The sequence below is a fragment of the Symphalangus syndactylus genome, chromosome 21 (genome assembly GCF_028878055.3).
Source record: "Symphalangus syndactylus isolate Jambi chromosome 21, NHGRI_mSymSyn1-v2.1_pri, whole genome shotgun sequence".
NCBI classification, from domain to species: domain Eukaryota; kingdom Metazoa; phylum Chordata; class Mammalia; order Primates; family Hylobatidae; genus Symphalangus; species Symphalangus syndactylus.
In genome coordinates this window covers 33676869-33701629 of record NC_072443.2, presented here as the reverse complement: position 1 = coordinate 33701629, position 24761 = coordinate 33676869, and positions in this window count along the sequence as shown.

Below are 24761 nucleotides of genomic sequence, written 5' to 3'. Positions count from 1 at the left end.
TCTAAACCATGGTATACTCTGGTATCATAGCAGAATATAAATTCTTGACTTCCACCATTTTCATGCCTGTTTTGTTTTGTTTTGTTTTTTAGCTTGTTGAAAAATTCAGTTAAACAGGCACTGGGATTTCACAGTTTATCTGTGATATGCTCTGTTACCCAAGATATTACTTGAGTGTAGTTTTATTTATTTATTTTCAATAGGTTTTTGGGAAACAGGTGGCATTTTGTTACATAAATAAGTTCTTTATTGGTGATTTCTGAGATTTTGGCATACCCATCTCCTGAGCAGTGTGTAGTCTGAACCCAATGTGTAGTCTTTTATCCCTCAACCCCCTCCCACCTTTCCCCCCAAGTCTCCAGAGTCCATCATATCATTCTTATGCATTTGTGTCCTCATAGCTTTGCTGCCACTTATGAGTGAGAACATTCATTGTTTGGTTTTCCATTCTTGAGTTACTTCACTTAGAATAATGGTCTTCAATTCCATCCAGGTTCTGTGAATACCATTATTTCATTGTTTTTATGGCTGAGTAGTATTCCATGGTATATATATATACACCACAGTTTCTTTATCCACTCATTGATTGATGGGCATTTGGGCTGGTTCCATATTTTTGCAATTGCGAATTGTGTTGCTATACACATGCGTATGCAAGTATCTTTTTTGTATAATGACTCCTTTGACTCTGGGTAGATACCCAGTAGTGGAATTGCTGAATCAAATGGTGCATCCACTTTTAGTTCTTTAAAGAATCTCCACATTGTTTTCCATAGTGGTTGTACTAGTTTATATACCCGCCAACAGTGTAAAAGTGTTCCCTTTTCACCACATGCACATCAACATCTATTGTTTTTTAATTTTTTGATTATGTCCATTCTTGCAGGAGATTGTATCACACTGTGATTTTTATTTGTATTTATCTGATAATTAAGGATGTTGAATATTTTTTCATATGTTCATCAGTCATTTGTACATCTTTTGCAAATTGTCTAGTCATGTCTTTAGCTCACTTTTTGATTGGATTTTTTGGGGTTTTTTGGTCTTGCTGATTTGCTTGAGTTCCTTGTAGATTCTAGATATTAGCCCTTTGTCAGATGTATAGATTGTGAAGAGTTTCTCCCACTCTATGGGTTGCCTGTTAACTCTGCTGATTATTTCTTTTGCCGTGCAGAAGCTTTTTAGTTTAATTAAGTCCCATGTATTTATCTTTGGTTTTGTTGGATTTGTTTTTGGGTTCTTGGTCATGAAGTCTTTGCCTAAGCCAATGTTTAGAAGTTTTCCAATGGTATCTTCCAGAATTATTATGGTTCCGAGTCTTGAATTTAAGTCCTTAATCCATCTTGAGTTGATTATGGTATAACGTGAGAGATGAGGATCCAGGTTTATTCTTCTACATGTGGCTTGCCAGTTATCCCAGCACCATTTGTTGAATAGGGTGTCCTTTCCCCATTTTATGTTTTTGTTTGCTTTGTTGAAGATAAGTTGGCTGTAAGTATTTGTGTTGATTTCTGGGTTCTCTATTCTGTTCCATTGGTCTATGTGCCTATTTTTATACCAGTACCATGCTGTTTTGGTGACTAGTAGAGTTTGAAGTTGGATAATGTAACACATCCAGATTTGTTCTTTCTGCTCTTCCTTTGGGCGCTTTTTGGTTCCATATGAATTTTGGCATTTTTTTTTTTTCTATTTCTGTGAAGAATGATCATGGTATTTTGACGGGAATTGAATTGAATTTGTAAGTTGATTTTGGCAGTATGGTCATTTTCACACTATTGATTCTATCTATCCATGAGCATGGAATATGTTTCCATTTGTTTGTGTCATCTATAATTTTTTCCAGCAGTGTTTTGTAATTTTCTTTGTAGAGTCTTTCACCTCCTTGGTTAAGTATATCCTGAGTATTTTGTTTTTTTTGGTTATTGTAATAAAGATTGAGTTCTTGATTTGACTCTCAGCTTGGTTGCTGTTGGTGTATAACAAAGTTACTGATTTGTGTACATTAATTTTGTATCCTGAAATGTTGCTGAATTCATTTACCAGTTCTAGGAGCTTTTGGGGTGAGTCTTTAGGGTTTTCTAGGTATATGATCATGTCATCTGTGAACAGCGACAGTTTGACTTCTTTTCCAGTTTGGATGCCCTTTATTTCTTTCTCTTGTCTGATTGCTCTGGTTAGCACATCCAGTACTATTTTGAATAGAAATGGTGAAAGTGATCATCGTTGTCTCGTTCCGGTTCTCACGGGGAATGCTTTCAACTTTTCCTCATTCAGTATTATTTTGGCTGTGGGTTTGTCATAGATGGCATTTATTACATTAAGGTATATCCTTTCTAGGCCGATTTTGCTGAGAGTTGTTATAAAGGGATGCTGGGTTTTGTCAAATGTTTTTTCTTCATATTTTGAGATGATATGTGATTTTTTTAATTCTTTATGTGGTGTTTCTCATTTACTGACTTGTGTATGTTAAACCATCACTGGTATGAAACCCACTTGATCATGGTAGATTGTCTTCTTGATATGCTGTTGGATTCGATTAGCTAGTATTTTGTTGAGGTTTTTGCATCTATGTTTATCCTCTTGCCTTCCACATAGATTGACCCTTGCCAGATGTCAGCATCTGGCAGTTCTGGAAGACAGTTTCTTTTTTTGTTGTTACGTCCTTTCCTAGTTTTGGTAATATGGTGATACTGGCTTCATAGGATGATTTAGGGAGGATTCCTTCTTTCTCTGTCTTTGAAATAGTGTCAATAGGCTCCATACCTGTTGAGGGCTTCTTACTTCAAGCCTCTGTAGACCTTTAAAGAAGGCTTTATATACTTGCCAGCGAGTGTTCAGCCGATGCATAGGGGAGTCCACAGATGGCAGAAAGGTGAAGTGCCTACAGCAATCTCCAACCACTGCAAAAGGGAGCTCATGAATAAGTATCACAGCTTCTTCACCCATCAGGGAGACAGTTGTGAGATTTCTCCTGCACTGACTCTTAGAAATCTCCAGCAGGCCTAAGCTCCACTTTCTCATGGTGGTAATCTTCTCATTAGAATATTGGCTTCTGTCTACATCCATTTTCTGCTGCTATAACAGAATACCATATACTGAGTAATTTATTTTTAAAAAAGAAATTTATTTCACGCAGTTCTGGAGGCTAGGAAGTTCAAGAGCACGATGCTGACATCTGGCAAGGGTCATTCTATGTGGAAGGCAAGAGGCAGAATTGAGCACCAGAGACAGAGAACAAATGGAAGAGGAGTGACCGATCCTTTTATCACGATAACTAACCCACTCCTATGATAACAGCATTAATCCATTTGTGAGGGCAGAGCCCTCATGACCCAATATCACCTCTTTAAAACCCCACCTCTTAATACTGTTACAAATGGAAAATTTCTTTTTTTATTTTTATTTTTTTAGAAACAGGGTCTTGCTCTCTTACCCAGGCTAGAGTACAGTGGCACAATCAGAGCTCACTGCAGTCTTAAACTCCTGGGCTCAAGGGATCCTCCTGCTTCAGCTTCCTGAGTAGCTGAGGCTATAGGTGTGAGCCACCACATTCTCACTAGTTTCTTTTAAATGTTTTGTAGAGATGGTAGTCTCACTATTTTGCCCAGGCTGATCTTTAACTCCTGGCCTCAAATGGTCCTCCTGCCTCAGCCTCCCAAAGTGGTGGGATTACAGGTGTGAGCCACTTCACCCAGCCTAAATTTCAATGTGAGTTTTGGCAGGGACATTCAAACTATAGCTGCTTTTTCCCCCTGCTGTCTCACTTCCCTACTGGTGCTACCTGTGATCCCCTCCCACCTAACTTCCAGTCCCAACTCCTGTGATAGATAAGAGTCACTTTAGAAACAGTGTTCATCAGGTGACACTATGAAGATTTGTTGCTTCCCATAAACAAAGAACAACACCAGGTCCTAACTCTCTCATTCCACGAGAATTGGATTTTGCTTATGTCTTAAGTGCTTTAGTTCTCTCTAGCTTGGGGGTCCTGTGACAGGGCCTGTGCACTCTGCTTATGGTAGCAAAATTAGGGGTATTTAAAACTTCTTGGGACAAGAAGAGTCACTGTCCTGTCTGAGTCCAAGATGAACATGGATTCCCTCCCACCCTGACCATGAAGCAGTGCGTTTGTAGTTCCAATTACTCCTTCCTTTCCAAGATGCCTTCCACCTCTGTGGTTACTATTTCACCATTCATATTCCTTTCTGCATATGCTCCCAAGTAAGTATTAACCACCATTTTCATCTGGTAAGTTACACACACACATACATACACACACACACACACACACACACACAGAGAGAGACAGAGAGAGAGCACGTGCAAGAGAGGGAGAGCTTTATTTTATTTAATAAGTATATTCTTATTGCTACTGTAACAAATTATCAAATTACTGTCTAAATAACACAAAAACTTATAGTTCTGGAGGTATATATATATATATAAATACATATATATACACTTATATATAGGTAGCATTCTTAGCATATATTCTTAGCATCCTTAGACCTAAATTATGTGTTGTGTATAAAGACAATCTTATTACCCTACTCATCCTAGAAATAAAATCTATCTAAAACATAGAATACTATACTTGTGAGTTCACATACTCAATAGTTGCCATCATTGAGAACTTGTGGTGTGTCAGATACTCAATGTACTAAGCTATATTAGTCTTAGCACGGCCTTCAGAATCAGACTAGTCTGAACTTAAATTTTTGCTTTGCCATCTGGTAAGTGAATAAAACTCTAGACAACCTATTTAACCTCTCTGAATCTCATTCTCTCAAGCGTTGAAGGGACAATATACCTCCTTCATAGGTGTGATGAGTTGATCATTTCATTATTTTAAAGGCTGACACTAGAGTTCCTCGATAAATGTTTGTCATTTTTTTAAAAATTAAATAAGACTTTTAAATTACATATAGGATTACCATATGTTTATATTTTTAACCCTTCCAAAATTACACCCAAATCACAATTGAGAAATTAAAATGTTATCAACCCATAACATAGAGAATGAGACAAGAGGCAATAGTGAGTGGAATTATTTCAATAAATATTTGAGAGAAGAAAAAAATAGATGGAAGAGTGGTAACTGACATATCAGAATACAGAAAGTTAAAGCCTGCATTAATTGCAGAGGATACCAAAACTAAGCTAGTTAATTTATCCAACAAAATCCCTAGAAGCTCAGCTTTTGAAGTCAACCAACAAAACTAGTGAGACAGGACAAATTTCAGTGGTTGCCAGGGGTTAGGGCATAGCAAAGGATGAATAGGTAAAGCACAGGGAATATTTAGGGGAATGAAAATACTCTTTATAATACTATAATAATAAATTGATATCATTATACATTTGTCCAAACCCACAGTGTGTACAATACCAAGAGTGAACCCTAATGTAAACTATGAACTTTGGATGATAATGCTGTATCAATGTAGGTTTGTCAATTGCAACAAATGTACTACTTTGTTGGAGAATGTTGCTAGTGGCTGTGCATGTGTGGGAGCAGAGGGGCATATGGGAAATTTCTTTACCTTCTGCTCAATTTTGCCATGAACCTAAAGCCCTAAAAAAAAAAAAAAAAAAAAAGCTATTTTTAAAACTGGAAACCGTTCTAGAACAAAAAAAGATCTTCTGAAAATGAAAGATATAATGGATAGAATTTTTTTTTTTTTTTTGAAACGAAGTCTTGCTCTTGCCCCCCTGGCTGGAGTGCGATGGCACGATCTCGGCTAACTGCAACCTCCGCCTCCCGGGTTCAAGCGATTCTCCTGCCTCAGCCTCCCGAGTAGCTAGGATAACAGGCACTTGCCACCATGCCCAGTTAATTTTTATATTTTTAGTGGAGACAGGTTTTCACCTTGTTGGCCAGGCTGGTCTTGAACTCCTGACCTCCAGTGATCTGCCCACCTCAGCCTCCCAAAGTGCTGGGATTACAGGCGTGAACCACCGTGCCCAGCCAGAATTTTTAAAAATCAAAAGCAGGGATGGCAGTTCAAATTGAGAAATCCAGGAAAGTAAACTAAAATGTAAAACAAGATAGAAAATAACAAAGACACAGTAACAAAATTAGAGAATTGCACCCAGCTTTCCAACATCTAACAGGAGTTCCAGAAAACCTGAATATTGATATTATTTTAAAATAGATTAGGTTTCCCTGAAGTGAAGGAAATAATGTTCCAGAAGGAAAGTGCTCCAGAATGCCTAGCACAATAAATGGAAGAAAACCACAATTGGAAACATCATTAGAAATGTTATCAAGTTAAGAGAAGAGTTTGAAAGCTTACAAGATACACACACACACACACACACACACAGAGAGGGAGAGAGAGAGAGGGAGAGACATAAACAGACCCTTAGAAAATAATGGGGCATCCATAAAAAAAGAATTGAGCTCATGTCCTTTGCAGGGACATGGATGAAGCTGGGAGCCATCATTCTCACCAAACTAACACGGGAACAGAAAACCAAATACCGCCTGTTCTCATTCATAAGTGGGAGTTGAACAATGAGAACACATGGACACAGGGAAGGGAACATCACACACCAAGACCTGTTAGGGGGTTGGGGGAAAGGGGAGGGAGAGCAGTAGAACAAATACGTAATGCATTCAGGGCTTAAAACCTAGATGACAGATCGATAGGTGCAGCAAATCACCATGGCACATGTATACCTATGTAACAAACTTGCGCATTCTGCACATGTATCCCAAAACTTAAAGTAAAATAAAAATTTTTAAAAAGAAAATAATGGGCATCACATGATAATGGCAGCACTGGATATTTGAAGATAACGGAGCAAAATCTCTCAACTTTTGATGCAAAATTATTCTCAGTCTAGAATTCTATGCTAGCTGTATCAGCCTTAGTTGCCAACAAAGAAATGCACACTGTAAGCCGTGAGAAATTAATATTTTAAGAGTAGAAGGTAGACTCTTTGGGAGGGCTGGAGAAATAAACTCAAGATCAGGCTTCCAGTGCCAAGGCCCAGAGCCATGCTGCAAGACCACGCTGGTGAGAAAACTTTATTCCTCCACCAACCCTGCACTAGAATTCATCATAACTATTCTTGCCACCAGCACCTATAAAACTGCTGCCACTGAATCTTCACCAGCAAAACTGATGCCCCTTTCAAAGCTCAAGCTATGTGTTTCTTAGTGGAAACCTTGTATATAGTTTGTCTTATTGGCTGAAGTCACATAACTGCACAATATTTGCAAAGGAGGCTCGTGAAAAATATATTCTGCATCACACCTTGGAAAGACAGAACTCACAAAATAGGGAACCGTAAAAGTATAGAAAGGATGTCTGACAGGTATTCAATGGCCACTATTCCAGCCAAATGATATCTATATGCTATTCTAGACAAATTGTCAATCAAATGTAAGAATAAAGTAAAGGCATTTTCAAGCATGTAAGGATTCAAAAAATTTATTTCCCATGCAATGTTTTCTAGACAGATGCTGAAAAATAACGTTCACCAAAATAAGGGAATAAACTAAGAAAGGAGAATACATGGCATCCTTCTTTGCAGATGCTGCTGGGGGAAAGAATGGGAAAGGAGTGAGGAATAAAAGACTACCTATTTAGTACAGTGTACACTGCTCAGGTGATGGGTCCACCAAAATCTCAAAAATCAACACTGAAGAATTTATTTATGTAACAACAAAAAACAGCTGTACCCTAAAACTGTTAAAAATAAAACTTAACTTTTAAAAATGTTAGCTACAAAAGAAGAAAGCGGAGGAGGAGGAGAAGGAGGAGGAGACTGGGGAAGAGGAAGAGGAAGAGAGAAAGAAGAAGAAAAGGAGGAGAACATAGTACTTTAGAAATAGGATTGAGCACTGAAGGTTATGGAAATTCCAGGATGACTTTTGATCATGAGGCCTAGCGTGTAACCAGCTGAGATTGGAGAACCATGGAAGAATAGGAGGCCTCATTTCAGATGGGAAAAAAACCTGTATGTGTGTTATCTATGCTTTAACCTTTGAAAAAATATCAGATTTATTGGAGCCTTTGGAAAAACGGAAAATAGAGTAATAGAATGATAAAAATAGTACAGTAATGGAGTAAATTTGGAAAAGAAAATAATAGTATACTACTAGGCTCAGCAATAAATAATATTCAACTATTCAATAATGTGGAGACCAGATACTGAGTTACTTACAAATTGTGTTAAACTAATACTGAGATAACAGTATGAGATAATGTGTGTATGTGTGGAGGGAGTGCGTTAAAATGGAAAGGTCCTGAACTACCAATATAGCAACTCTAAAAATACTAAGATTGATAGATTAAGAAACAGAGGTACAGGCATAAATATTTTAAAAGATGCTGGACAATTACAGAAGAAACCAAAAAAGAGCTGAAGTTCATAAAATTAGGAGAGTACGACTGAAGAACAAGGAAAAATGGGACAGGAAACCATATATTTTTTTAAATGCACCCATTAGTCTTATTTGATTTTTAACTATATAAATGTATTATATTGATAAATGTAGCATTACTTTTTTAAAAAACTATATTTGCAAATGATGACATGGAAAGTGGGATCTCAAGAGCCTGAATATCAGATGCATAAACTTTTAAAAAGGAGAATTTGTTTTGCATAATAGAATAAACCAATTTGAAATTTCTAGGTAAATCTAAGAAGAAAAAAAGGTTTTAAAAAAGTGTAGGGGTGGTTAAGGGTCAGTAGCCAGCAAGAAGGTGAAATTTTGTGCCACATATATATTTTTTCTGTGACACTACAAAATCATCGGCACCATATTTTAAACTCAAAATGATTGGTGTGAGTGATTTCTGACAAAGAAACTAAAGAAGAAATTGTCATTCTTTAAAACACAGTTGGCAACCAATGGAGGATCCAGTAGTCTGAGATAGCCCTTAAAAATAACAAATAAATAAATAAATAACGTCCTTGGGAATTAGCAGAAATCCAAAGAGGATTTTAAATTTTCAGATTTGATTTTTCTTAGAACTAGAGCGGCAACAAAGCACCCAGCTGATACCAGTTTTATTGTGGAGTACACATAAAATAATGTATCTGATGAGCAGTGCTGGCCCATAAACCATTCAGTATAGGGTAGACATTATATACAATCTCATATGAGCCTCACAACAACCCTTTAGGGTAGGCAATATTAACTTTATTTCAGAGGAAAAGACTCAGAGATATGATTTCTTCAAGATCAGATTGACCAATTTCTTATCAAACCAAGATCTCTGCCCAATACTAATATAATCATCATATTCATCATGAGGTAGAAGTAGAACCCTGCACACTGTTCAAATTATTTCCTCTGTATACTGTTTTTAAATGAGTGTGACAAGATGGGAAATATACAACCTTTCTCTTTAGAACCTAAGATGCTCTATCCTTAAACAGACAGAATGGGAAAAACTGAGTAGGAGTGGAAATGATGGTGATAATTTAGAGAAATTTTTAAATATGTCCATATTTCATGTAGGAGAGTTGCTGGGGGTTTTTATGACATCTTGCTGTGGGAGGTTAACTTCTGTCTCTATTCTGTTTTAAGAAATTTATTTCCCCAGTCACTCAATATGTTATTAGATCCTGAATATTATTCTGATTCTGAGTACTATATCTTCAAAATAGAAAGTCTGAAAATACCAAATAGAATTGATGAATTAAGAAATACCACATACAAGTATATTATTTAGAAACATATTGGAAAATTAGATGTGAGCATGATTTACCAGTGCCTTCTACCATTAATAAACGTGTCTACACTAGATCACTAATAGAATTATTTAGTTTCCCACTGTCCCAATTTACTGTATTCTTTTGGTAAATGCTGTCACAGAAAGGAGTTCATTGAAAACTATATTTCCTATGTCTTACATCCAGTCTTGCCATTATGTATTCTAGAACCTTGAATAGGATCAATGTTAAAAATCTATTGGATTCTAAACCACAGATGCAACCAAGAATTACCCATGGGATAAAATTGGGGAACACAACAGAGGGAGGTGGAAACTTATAAACTAGAAGATACATGTCCCTAAAAGTACTCAGATTCAGTAACCTCTTCTGTAGTAGTCAACGGGTTCTTAACAGCTTTATGTGTCTGTCCTATAAGCCACCAGTTTGTGACTTCTTGTTAAAAGTGCTATTTGCCATCAATATCTTTTTCAAAATCAGACAGACATTGTCATCCTCAGTTCTCACTGATTTCTCAGAAGCCACATGCAAGGATTCAGCAAGCTCCTTTGTTCTTTGAAAATATGCTGAGTCCCAACTCACTAGCTACCAGAGGTACTAGCTACCAGAGGAACTGGGGCAGGCGGTGGAGAAACAACAGACTTAGAGCTTAGAGTCTAGATAGAAAAATAATTCTTGACATAACCATAGAAATATATATGTACCTACAAATTACAATACACACTGTTATGCAGGGTGCCAGGAGGGACTATGAGTATTGATGTGTTTTAGGTTGTCCTAGTCTTCAAGGGCATATTTCATCTAGCAGGAGACCTGAGCTCATTTAAATCTGTTAGGTGCTGTCTCAAAATATCTTCACCTATATAGATTTAGATTTCTCAGTAACCAATGTTTGTTTCACCCTCCTATGATTTGAAGATCACTCTATTTGACAGTAAAGACAAAAGCAAAACAAAACTTGAGGACTTCTGCTTCTTCCTATCACTTTTCAATATTATAATGGTGGCCGTAATCAGCACATTGTTTCTTCATTGACGTTTTGCTTCAAATACAGCTTTTTAAAAATTAACTACTAATGGTCTTTGTGTGTTTCTTTGAGTCTCAGATTAATTTGGATGCCAAGCTTTCTGACACCATTCTTAAGCAGTTAGCTTAGTAAAAAGATGACTGTGGTTCAGATTCAAATCCTTAATCAAGCACTAACAAGTTATTTTATCCTAAGCAACTTATTTTGTCTAAGCCTCATTTTCCTCATTTCAAAATGACAATAACAATTTATAACTTGCAATGCTATAGTGAAGATTAGATTAGGTTATGGGAGCAAAATGCCTAGTACAATGCCTGGCAGAGATAGCAGCCCACCAAATAACTTATGGCTATTATTCTTATAGGTCCAACCAATGGATGTTTGTCCTCACCTATGCTACGGGTTTCTTAGAGGAAGACTGATCTTTCCACTTCTTTTCTCTCTCATATAATATCTAGGCACAAAGTTCCTAATAAATAGAGCATACTATCATATTAGTCAAGGTTCTTCAGAGAAACAACGGGCAGGTGCGTTGAACATTAATACTACTGGGGAAATCTTAAAAGGAACTCTAGAGTTGGCAGTATTTTTTAGTTGAGCAAGGAAGAATCACTTTTCCCTTGTACATATTAAACTTCATGCTCCTTTTCCAGTTGAACACAGTTTGTTTACCACCAATTGCACTGTACTGGCTTCTGCTCCAATGAATGTTCATACCCTGTGTTCACAGGTCTACACTTCTACTTTTGCTTTTCTGTTCTCAGAAAATACATACCCTACATAACCGGGGCTTAGCTCCCTACCCCAAGCAACCTTCTAACTGATATTTTCTTTAAGCAAAGCAAAGTGCTCAGTTATTTTGATGTCCGCTAAGCAAAGGTAAATTTCATTAAACACCATTAGTGTGAGGTAGAGAAGAAAAAAAAAAGTTCTATATTTTACAGACTATTTGCCAATAGCAATGAACTCCTAACTCTAAGTGGATACAATGACGAAAAAAGAAGAGAGTGCCTACTACCAAGTCATTAAAGTACTATTGTAAACATGTCAGATTTTACAGGTGAGCCTCACTTTACAAAACAGAACAGAAAATCATCTGTGTTTAAAGAATCAGTTGAGTTCTAGCAGTGTAATCTAACAAACATTTTTCCAGTGGCATCAGAATAAGGCTATGATTCACTTATTAACTAAAATTTCTCTGGTTCTCTCTCTTAATAACAGAGATAAGTTCCAATTCCTTTCACAGTTTCTGTGTACCCCTCCTCTGGTTTCTGTGTGTCTGTGCCACTGACACCACACCTGGGACTCTCTCAGGAGGACTTCTCTTGGGCTACAGAAGCCACTTTGCCTGCAAAGACAGGCATCCAGAAGTGCCTGGATATTGACCAACCACCCCTACCCCTAGGGACAGTTCTTTTGTTTTTTCTTTTTTTAACTTTTAAGTTCAGGGGTACAAGTGCAGGATTTTTACATAGGTAAACTTGCATCATGGGGTTTTGTTGTGCAAATTATTTCATCACCCAGGTGTTAAACCTAGCACTCATTAGTTATTTTTTCTGATCCTCTCCCTCCTCCCACACTCCACCCTCTGAAAGGCCCCAGTGTGTGTTGTTCTCCTCTATGTGTCCAACAGTTCTTAACTAATAGTGCCATTGCGGAAAGCCTGGCTCCCTTGTCTCCACTCGGGATAAACTTTGAGGTGTAAGTTATCCTCCAGAGCTCTCCTGCAATGCCAGGCAGAGGCTAGGACTTTGTGTAAAGCTGCATCCTTGTTTGGCCTCTTCCTCTTCCCTGTCCTGCTTCTCCCACTTGATTTCAAGATCTCCCTGAAGCACTTCTTTAATAAATCACTGGCACACAAGTCTTCTTCTCAGGGTCTACTTCTAGGGAACCAGCCCAAGATGCCTGGGATGCTTATCCTCCCCAGAAGGATCCATCCTGGCTGACAACTCCGTACCATATTAGTCAAGGTTCTTCAGAGAAACAGAACAAATGGGGTGAGTGTGTGTGTGTGTGTGTGTGTGTGTGTGTGTGTGTGTGTGTGTGTGAGAGAGAGAGAGAGAGAGAGATTTTAAAGAATTAGCTCATGTGATTGTAGGGATTGGCAAGACAAATCTATGAGGCAGGCCAGCTAGCTGGCAAATTTATTGTTGTAGTCTTGAGTCTAAAGACAGTCTGGAGGCAGACTATTTCATTGCTATAAATTATCCTTGTACACACAGTTTAGTCCTATTGTCAGATAATCTCTTTAAGGATTAATTTCTAGAAGTAGAATTGCTGAGTCAAATGGTGCATACTTAATAAAGCTTATGAAATATTTTTCCTGAGTCCTCCAGAAACACAATGCCAACATGCATAACCCGAAGCTATTTATAACTGTACTGTATATCTTTACACCCTCACAATGATTCTTTTCATTCTCATTCATCTTTTGTCAATTTAGTGGGGGAAAACTTATTGTCTTAACTTTCTAAATTTTTTAAATTTAGCATGTTTTACATTTCTACAAAAATATAATAAACATTTTTCTCTTTTGAACTGGATGTTATATTCATATCTCGTGCAGTTTACCTATTAAGATGATTTTCTTTTTCTTAGTGATTTGTCATAACTTTTCACATATTTGGAACCTTAACCATTCAGCAAATATATTTTAAGCACCTACACTGTGGCAAGGATGAATCTGGATATATAAAAATGAATAAGTGAGAAAATCAGAACACATTTTCCAATGAAGAGTGTATGAAATGGAAGCTATATTATTTTGGGCCACGGTGTGGGTTAAATGGTTTTTTGTTACACTAAACTAAGTATATTACTATTCACATATTGCTAGCTTACTGATATGGTTTGGTTGTGTTCCCACCCAAATCTCATTTTGAATTGTAATCCCCATAATCCCCACGTGTTGTGGGAGGGACCAAGTGGGAGGTAATTGAATCGTGGGGGCAGTTTCCCCCATGCTGTTCTTGTGACAGTGAGTGAGTTCTCATGAGATCTGATGGTTTTATAAGCATCTGGCATTTCCCCTGCTGGCATTCTCTCTCTCCTGCAGCCCTGTAAAGAGGTGCCTTCGGCCATGATTGTAAGTTTCCTGAGGCCTCTCCAGCCATGTGGAACTGTGAGTCAATCAAATCTGTTTTATTTATAAATTATCCAGTCTCAGTTATTTCCTTATAGCAACATGAGAACAGACTAATACACTTACGTTGCTACTATTAGACTTAAAAATTTTAAGTGCAATTTTTAAATGTTATTTCTAACGAAAGACTAATTTACATTTTAAAATTACATTCTAGGAATACATTTAACTTCTACTAGAAAGATTCTTCCCTCTGACATCAGAAAAGAGGTTTCCTTACCCACATAGCAATAGTTAACACAGCTCCATCAGTAACTTAAACTACCAAATATTCCTATACTATTACCTTCAGAATCAATGCTACGAATTTATCAGAAACACGTAGATCTGGAGCTGTAGAAAACTTATACACACAAACATACACACACACATATTTTAACACTTCATTTAACTTCTTCAATGCCTAGACCAGCATTCAATACATGTTACATGAATAAAATAACAAATGACTGAACGAGTAAACAAACTAAACAGACCTCTATTGAACAGCTGTCATGTGCCAAGTACTGCTAGGTCCTGTGGATACCACAATCGGCAAAACCATTCATAGAGCCTACTTTCATGGAGTTTACTTTCCAGTGAGGCAGAAAGGCAGACATTCTCTGCACATGTACACTTTCCCTGCTACCACCCCCACAGAGTCAACTGAGTTCTGAAAAGAGATAATGGTTTGTAGAGAAAAAAGTTATTCTATATGAAATCCAGCAGTAAAGAGGGGAGTAAACACAGCTCATGCCTAGTGTGGTCTCACCCCAGTAGCTCTTAGAGCTATGAGCACTCATTTATAAGTATGCATCACTGGAGCATCAAAGATGGCTAATATTCCCAGAAACTTATATATTAAAACAGATGTCTTTACAGAGAGAATTTTATTTTCAATAAGCTCTTTAATGTCGCTGTATGGCAAGTATTCATGAAAAGTAAGGAATCATCTCTAATCAGTTTTGCATTTATCTTTATGGTTTACTTAGAGTAAAATCAATCTGCAATGTTATTAAATAATAATGTAGTAAAATGTTAGGGCCAGGAATTAGAGGAAAGTTGGTAATAGGTTTCAGCAGAGGTTGAGAGAATTAGGCCCCCTCCCCAAGAGGGAGATGTTTCCAAGAAACATTTCCTATCCACTCTTTTTAAAAAGTATAAGCTCCTGCACATCACAGAATAACATGTTAGAATCACTCTGTCTTATAAACTCATGTTAATTTTATTGACAGAATAAAGAACTCAGTTTAATCCTATTAACTGTTTGCTTACTTTAGTAAAATTTGCATTTAGTATGATGCTATGGGAAATTACTTTAACTCCCCTGCAGCTGCACTGGCAAGCCTATAAACAATTTTACTCATGCTTAGAACATTTCCTAAGTTTGCTAAAGTAAAGACATCATGAGTGCCATACACAACAATGGTCCTGCTGCTGAAGGAGAAATGGATGAAACAACTCGGAGTCCAAAAAACCTCACTGAGGTTTAAGATAGCAAATACCACCTGCTAAAGAAAAACTTTACATCTGGAAATAGTACATATAGTTACTGCAATGATTTCTTCTTGCATTTTATAATGAGATTGTTCAGACACCTTGCTCCTGGAACATAAAAACAGTGTTCAAGGATTTTCTGGATAATAACCTATTTTTGACATGTCAAAGACAGGCGTTACTCACACTTTTAAGAAAAAAGAGAAGATAGAAGAAAATCTTCAGCCAGTTCTGATATCTTGATTATAGACTGCCTTGTATGGTCCAATTGTGTTTCTATCACTCACTGGGTCTTCGACCACGCAGGTCAGTATTTGTGACAGGCAGTGTGGTGTAGAGTAGAGGGCACTAGAATTAGTCATAAATTTCTGGTTTAACTTCTGACTTGGTCACACAAGAGATGTGCAACACTTAGTACTCAACCCTTTGGGAAGAGCTTTCCTCATCTATGAAATGGAGTAAGAATGCATACTTTAAAGATTGTTAAGAGGGCTAAATGGAAATTCAGATAGAGATTTGAGCAATCAGAAGTATTTCCTTGTTTCCACTAGAAAAGTTGAGTTCATGATGAAATCTGCTAGGGCAAGTCTCACGCCAAGTAGAAAGCTAATGATTCCACAAATATCTAGCTCAGCTTTAAGTACAACAGATGCCTGTAAATTTTAGTCATACATTTAAGTTTTTATTTCTAAAAGCCATGGAGAGCATCAGGGTTTTAGAATCACTTACTTCGCAATTCATGGACAAGAATACATCTTAAACACACATTAATGATGATAGCAAAGGTCATTTACTTGCCTATATGTCACATTTTTTAAAGAGTGTTAAATGGGATTATGGATGTATAATTATTTGCATGGTCAGATGTCAGGTGTTTAATAAATGTTCAAATATCTGGTTGTCTTCATCTCATCGCTAGGGAATGAAGAGTAGATATTTGTAGAATTACCAAGAATCCTTGGGGTACATTCATTGAATTTTTTCAGCTTCCCTCCTCTTACTTACTTCCAAATTAGAGAGTTGTTTGGGGTCCTCCCCATGTCTAAGGAGGTCTACTGTACTACTAGTGCCCAGCTGTCCATAGCCTTTAACATTTGACATTGACTCTTTGTTTTGAATCCCACCAACTTCCAGGCTCATCTCCACAAAGCTTTACTCTGATCACATCGTTTCATTGTTCTGCAACCTTCAGTGCCTACAAATGTCCACAAAACATGTTCAAACTCTAAGACATTTAAGATGTTCATTCTCATTATATATGTGTGGATATAATAAAAAATAGAAAATTTATGCTTAAAAATTACAATCAAAATCTACTAATACAAATTCTAAACCATAATATAACACCCTATGCCTAAACAGATTGAGAGTCAGTTATATAAATATATAGCTAGTTGGTAACAGATGTCTTTGAATCCTTCTCTTTCTAGAACTGCTAGAATGTCTCTAAAATGTTATAAGCCATTTGCTCTTTTATAACAAATAGAGAGGTTATGCTGGGTTGCATAGCAAGATGGTCTGAATAAAGTAGTAACTTAAAAAGTCTCAGTTAGGGGGAATACCAATAATAATAGCAACTATCCATTGATGCCTATCTCAGCCCAGTTTCCCTAGAAAGACTAAGTCAAAACCTTATTGCTAACACATTATTAAGGAGAGCTATTCCAGCAAAGCAGAGATAAAGGGAAAAAAAGCACTTGTAATCCTAAGCAAATTAACACAAAAACAGAAAACCAAATACTGTAGGTTCTCACTTGTAAGTGGAAGCTAAACATGGAGTACCCATGGACTCAAGGATGGGAACAATAGACACTGGAGATTCCAAAAGTGGAGAGGGAAAGTAGAAGGGCAAGAGTTGAAAAACTACCTATCAGGTACTATGTTCACTATTTGGGTGATAAGATCATTGGAAACCCAAACCTCAGCATTGTGCAATATATCCTTGTAACAAACCTGCATGTGTACCCTCAAGTCTAAAAATAAAATGAAATAAAATAATTTAAAAAGGAAAGAAAAATGGCACTAAAGGATGGAGTGTGTTACTGAACTGGCCACAGCTTTGTAGCAAGTTCCATTGATTGCTCTGTCTCGCTGGATAGCTTTAGAAAGGTGTGTAGAACACACTTCATTTGCATGGATTCAACGTAGTGGTTGGTGTTCAGCAAATTCAAGTTTTGCTTTTTTGGAACTTTGTGGAATATTTTTTCTGGATATTTTTGATTGGCAGTTGGTGGAATCCATGGATGCAGAACCCATGGATATGGAGGGCTGACTGTACTCATACATCTTTGAGTAACGAACTCTTTGGGGGAAAAGAGGGAAGTGTATTAAGCAAGAGAAGGAAAGAAACATTATATACTATTTTGACTCGGTTACATGTGTCTATAGATTGTTTGATTCTAATCAAGACCGAAGAAGATATGATTCTGTGACTGGTTTAGAATTCTGGGGTGGAAACATCCTGGAACCAAGTTATTTCATGAATTCTGTCTCCTGGAAAGGGATATAGCCTAGGAAAGAGTTGTTATTCCAAAAGTCGACCTGTTACTTGGTGAAGCTAAAGTTTAAGAGCTCTAGGGAAAAATAAAATCTAATAATTCTAAAGAAAAAAAAAGAAAGAAAGAAAAAAGCAAGGAAGGTGTATAGAGCCACCGTGTTTCCAAACAGTCCAGAGGAAAGGGATGAAAGAGTCATTTGCTTTCTGGTTTCCTCTTGGTTCCTGTTCCCCACTAGTCATTGTTCACACGAAGGACAATTAATTCCTTATGTCTGGTGGTATTACCTGCTCCTTCAGTAAATGCCGAGGAAATCAGATCCTGCATCCTTCACCTTCGTGCTTGTCTGAGATTGAAGGTGATGACAGAAACCAGGTCCCAGTTGAGGTTGATGGGTTTTACAGGCTTCATGGAGATGGCCATTGTGGAGCTTTACCAAAGAGGCTCCATTGAGTGGATGCCACTGTGTGCCCATACTGAGTCAGTTTCAACTCCTTCTGTGTCTGCTCAGAATTAAATGAATTCTTTTGGTATAATTCTCATGAAAAGTAAAGGTAAAGAGGGAGGATGCAGAATGAGCAGGAAAAGCCTTTAGACCACTTAACAGACCTGTTATCTGTGAAACAGATGAGAGAAGGAAGTAGAATTGAGCTGGGCAAGACTCAGGATAGGATGCAGGTCTGATAAAGCTTAGGCCAACCTGATAGGGTGCTTTGGAGAAAAGACTACCTATTGGAGGAGTACACATTAGGCAGAAATGGCAAGGCCCTAATATCCCTACCATGATCAGTGATGGGCTGATAGCCGCCTGGAATGATGATGACCTTGGTCCAATGGCCATGGCAGATCTTGAAGTTCTATAGTTGAGTGCTGTTAGCTAACAGCATCCTTCACAGCTAAAGAACAGTCCTTCTTTAAGGGAGATCCCAGTGATGCATCTCCACTACTCCCACACCCACAGAAACCTTGCCTCAAGAGTGGCTGGGCTGATCAGCTGAGAGGTTAATGAGACTTGTCTCTTAATTATAAAATCCAATGCATGGTTTTCTTGTTCGAACTTTCTGATTTTCAGACTGTTGACCAATCTCTTCTAGTTAATCTTGCCTGGTAGCCAGTAAGTATACTACTTCATAAAACTTTGATAAAAGAGGCCAATATCATTTTGTGGCAGTTTCAAAATAATATTCTGAGATATGCATAGATCTCTACAACTGAAGAACCAAACGTTTTTCATCCTCTTTGGAGCAGTTTAATCACATAGAGTAGGTGACAGAGAGGAGGGCGTCCCGTGATGAGCCGTGGCGATGATGACATATGGTTGATTGATGGAGTAAAAAAAAAACATCAGATTTGTACAGCTAGTCTTTAAAGTTCCTGAGAAGGACCAAATAGGTCTGTAAATACTTGAAAGGAAAAACATGTGAATGGCAAGAAAAAAACTTCCTGACCTAGAAGAAGCTTATGAAATTATATTTAAAAAGTAGACTAGAAAGAAACAGGTTGCAGTAAACAATTTTGTACCATCCCATAGGGGGATCAACTTATTGGATTTTTTCCATTTCTTGTTTATCTCCTTCTGTGTCTATACCACAACTTTCTATTTTCCAGTGACTTTACTAGTGTTCTTGGCAGCTCTGGGCACAAATGGATATCTAATTATTTCCCTGTGGAAGGATCCAATATCTTTAGAGAGAAAGCTGAACTGGAACTTTTCAAGGTACTACCACATTCTCTCCTAATATGGCAGCTGGTCTTCTAGAGAAAAGCACAGGAAGTCCCCAACCAAAGAATAGGCTGTATTCTAAAACCTTCAGGGTCAAAAGTCAATTCGGTTCCTCATGGAAAGACTTAATTATTACCAATGATTTAATATCATTAGACAGATGCCATCTGGATCAAGCTTAACCTCTAATGTACCAGAAATGTCATGATATTATCACTTAGTATTAATTTAACTAAGTCTAGCTTCAAATTTTCCTGTATCACTCCTACATACTCATTTCTAAGAGAAAATGTATTGCAACCAAGCAGGACATCAGAAAAATAAGGCAGTCTCACTAGAGTGATAAGTGTGGACAATCATTTTTTGTAGCAGCTGTAGGGCAAGGAGTAGAGGCAAAAAGAGACATTCTGTACTACAATCATTACTACTCAGAGCTGGCTTTGTGGGCTTATGATCTGTGCAGTCACACAGGGCATTGTGCTTAGAACGATCCTATGCTGCTGTCATCATCTTGAAATTCTTGCTTATCTTTGAACAAGAGCCCTGAATTTTCATTTTGCACTGGGTCTAGCAAACTATGTAGTCACTCCTGCTATTACTTTCTTAAAATCAACAAAGTCCTTTACCATATATTATCTCATTTTTTTATTTTCACAAATTCTTGTAAGGTAGGTAAGGCATGGTTTACTGTCTCTCTTTTGTTATAACACACTGAGGCTCAAAAAAGACAAGGAATTTATTTCACAAAGTTAATATATGGTGAAGCTGCAACCCAACCCCAGGACTTTCAAACTTCAAGGCAAGGGCTCTTTCCCTTAGCCCACACTGCCTAATATCCTGCACTGGGGTTCAACTGTAGAATAATATAAAATAAAGGGTTTGGAAGATGAGAACAGTGTGTTCTTGGTAACTCCACATTACCAATAGTATTTCATCTCAAATTCTTTCTTTCTTCTTAAGTGACAAGATCTCATATAAGCTTTTCTTTTCTTTTTTGTTTCTGAATAGACTTTAAGATTTGGCTATTTAGTCATTATCTAAACCCCACTGATATTCACATATAAATCTCCTTTCCTTAATTGACAGGGGTTATATCCAGATTTCCAGTGATTGTTTGACCTCTGTCAGTAACAGATATGATCTTGCTAGCTGTGTGAGCTTTTTCTGGATAACTTTTTCTTAGCTTTAAACCATAAAAAGGGGAGCTGCTAATTAGGAATCTCATGAGGCATAGCTGAAGGATTTTAAATAGCATGCGATAAAGTGCATCTATCCTTGTTAGAAAATGCCTAGAAGCATCAGGTGAGGGAAAGAAGCAGCAGTGATAAGATATCAGGTTATGGGGATTACAGAAGCCTGTGGAGAGACACAACATGGCGGGAATGACCAGGGGTTTCTCACTTTGTACCACAGATCTGAAGACAGAAAGTTTCTAAAGGCTTCCACTTGTAAGTATAAAAGCAGATTTTAAACCTGGGAGGACAAAAGGTTATTTTTCTTTCTAAAGTATATAAGACATAAAGGATCGTATTTAACTCACCAAGGTCTTTGGTCTTAGGGGAAGGTTATAGCCATCCCAATAGTGAATATAACTAAACTTCAGGGTTGAAAGATAAGTGAAATATGTATGAAAATGTACTATATTGAAGACCCAGAAAAATCATTATTAAAGATTATATTACAATGACACCCTTCAGTCTGAGAAAATTACTAAGAGTAAAAATAATATGGTAGCTTAATAATATATTCTAGGTCTTAACACCCTGTAGCATATAGCATAAAGAAAAAAGCAAGCGCTCTTAAAGTGCACAGATCTAGGGTAGATTTCCAGCTTATTTATTTCACAGTTACTTATTTCATAGTTGTATAAGCTTAGACAACTTATTTAACCTCAGTGAATTTTTCCAAATTTATAAGAAAATGGGAGATAATAATGGCATCCACAAAAGTTTACTGAGAAAAATAAACAATCTTATCTCATAGTGCTTGACACAAGGTATATATTCAAAAGAGGGAGCTATTTCTGTTATCATTTATTCCCCCTCGATCAAGTTAACTTTCAACACTTTGCTCTTACAGAAGTCATTCCTGCCTATCCTTAACTGATTCTTTGCCCAGTAGCACAGAATCTATATTTGCCAGTGTAAAGGTGACAGGCAACTCCTCCATTTACAAGTAACAGAATTTTAAAATTGGAGCAGAGGGGAATGTGGTTCTCGTCTTAAGTCAGCTCAAGCTCTGACACTCCTACAAAAATATATATATATATATTTAAAATTATTCTACTGCATCCTCCTCTTCAACCGTCACTGCTTCCAATTCAACACTGGCATGGCCAGATTCCAAGTCCATCTTTATCCTCAGAGGATCTGTTATTTGAGATACCATCGTGCATTACATGAGGGAAAAAAATTTTAGAATTTTAATTATATGCTGCTTTCAACACAGAGTCATTTGGTGCAAGCTGCAATTAAACATTTGTAATTCATTTAAGAGCAGTAAAATAGACATGGCTTTAAAAACATAATTGCAATGTTGGCTTTACGGGGATTTTTATATCTAAATATTTGCAATCATGCAATATTGATATATATGTAGAAACTACCTATGGAAGAAGAAAATACTCCATAATTTTATAGAGAGACACTCTGAAGTTTTTGCTATTGGAAGTTATAAAAAACATTTATTCTGGTACAGTCTAAGGATTTTATGACTTTTTCGTATTTTGAATAGTGATGATTTGTATTTCTATGTGTAAATGGCAGTCATCAGCATCTTATTTTTCTAAAGGGACCATCACCTTCTGACTCTGACAAAATATGTATAGCAATAGCTGGAGTCACTTTGTGGTCAATTAACTCTATCTCTCAATAATTATAACAATCCAAAAATATGCCCTTATAGGATAAGTACTTTTTAATAATTTTAGCAGATTTTATTAAATCTCTCTGCTAAGACACCATACTTATGATTTGAGTCCCTTCCTTCCACACCTGGCCCTTAGTGTATTACAGATGAGATTCTCAAATACTTTCAATATGAGGAGGAAACCCAACACAGTAAGACTTAAAGAAATACATCAGAGGATTAATAGTCAAGAGACACGCATTGTCTTTTCTACTCTTTACCAGCTTTTGATCTTAAACTGGTCGCTTCAGTTTTCTAAGCTATTTCTCCTTTATTTGAATTTGGAAATATGGCTAAGGTAAACTATGAGGTATTTACCAGTTACAGACTCCTGTGACTCGTTCACATTATGTTAGTGTAAAGAATAAGGTGGTCTACCTATTGCCACATCCTCCTGCCTTGCTTGCCATGTCATGAGGCTGAAAGTATTCAGCCAGAATAAATGAAAGAAAGTCATTAAAGAAACAAATGGGAGAAGCAGTGTGACTGAATTTGTTTTCCTAACTGTGTATTAGTGAATTGTTAATTCACATTATGGAACAAAATGGCCTTTAAAAGCATCTAGATAAAAATGTCTTAGTTAATAGATGGAAACTGAGACGTGAAACAATTATCCAAGATTCACTAGTTAACTAGCGGCAAAGCCAGGACCAAGACTCATTTCTCTTGACTCCAGTCCATTGTTGTTGCTGATTTGTAAATGTGTCAGGGTTAACAATAATATGACAATGAGTAAGATTTTAAGAAATTCTGTCTAACTGACATTTAAAGCCACGTTGTTCATCTTTTTGTGTGCCTCCCAATATTATCTGTCCCAAATAGTATGCAGAAGCTGGGAAGAACGGGAAAGGCATGAATGATGAGATGATAGCTTGGGCCTCTCAAACTCAAATGACAGTAGTTGCTTATGGCCTTCATGGACCCACTACCATCTTAATTCAGTTTTTTGGTAATAACCACAAAAGTTATCAATTAATATGGTTGGAAAGAAAATTGATACTTCAAAATAATCCAACAGAGACTGCTAGTATATTGAAATCTATCCTCAATTTAGTTATGGTAACAAGTAGTGATCATAATTTATCTGTGCCTTCATTTCCTCTCTGTATTTATCTCTAATTTTCTTTATTGTGTTGCTTCCAAAATATTTCTCTGACCTCTCAGCACTGGAGTCATCTTTTATAATTGGTACTACATTCCCCAGGATCTCACCTAAAATGTCTCAAAGATCGGGAAGGGGTGATGCTGGTTTGGCAGCAAGGCACAGGGAGGCTGGGACACTTGTTTGACCTTTGCTATTGCAAACAAACCAGCAAGACACCAGAAGGCAGGTCTTGTTACTCTGAGAGAAGTTTGAACTAAATCAGAACATGATCACCACACACTACCAAAATAAATGTCTCTTTAGTCCTTCAGGAGTTGAGATATCTGAAAGTTTTAGTTTTCAAGAGATCTAAAGGTGTTAAGAAAAACTTTTCAGAATTAGTAGCTAAAAAGATCACAATCACTCTGGACTCTTGCATTGGTTCCATTTAGTCTTTCATAACTTATTTTATTGGCGGCTCTTTCTTCCCCAGTATATTGAATGTAAGTTATCATCTCAACTATTGATTGACTTCTCTAACTTCGATTTTTAAAATGTATTTTTATATATGTCATAGAAAATTATAGCTCCTTACCAAAATCTCTTTCTTTTTTTTTTTTTTCTGCTGGGAATCTGACACAGATACTGAAAAGAGGACATGGGTAGACAACGTCCTTCACTCAATATTGGCAGAGAAACACAGAAACCAACAACCATGGGAAACTGAGGGAAAAGATATCTGCACTTTGTCTCTGATCCCCTCTCAGTTCCCCAGGCAGAGGAGTCAGGACTTGAGAAGAGACAGAAATGACGTCTAATGTAAAGACAGACCCCCCACCCCTGAATTCAGAGAGAGGAAGAGAATAAAGGCATCAGAAGAGACCCATGCACAAACATAAGTGTGACTTTTAAAAGAACAAAAAAAAAGACAAATAATAAATGGTGTTGGAAGGATGAGTAAATGAAAAAAGAGAATGTGAGAGGAATTAAAAAATTGAAAGGAAAGTTTCAAGAAGTATTAGGGAAACAAATTGACTAACGCACCATTGTAATCTCTATTTTCACAGATGTAATCACTGAAGTTGTTCAAGTACATTTCATAGTTTACCTGAAGTAAAAAAAAAAAAAAAAAAAAAAAAACCCAAGGGCAGAAACAGTCCTGATTTTTACTTGACTCTCTGAGTCACAGTCCCTCTAAGGATATGGTCTTTTACATTTAA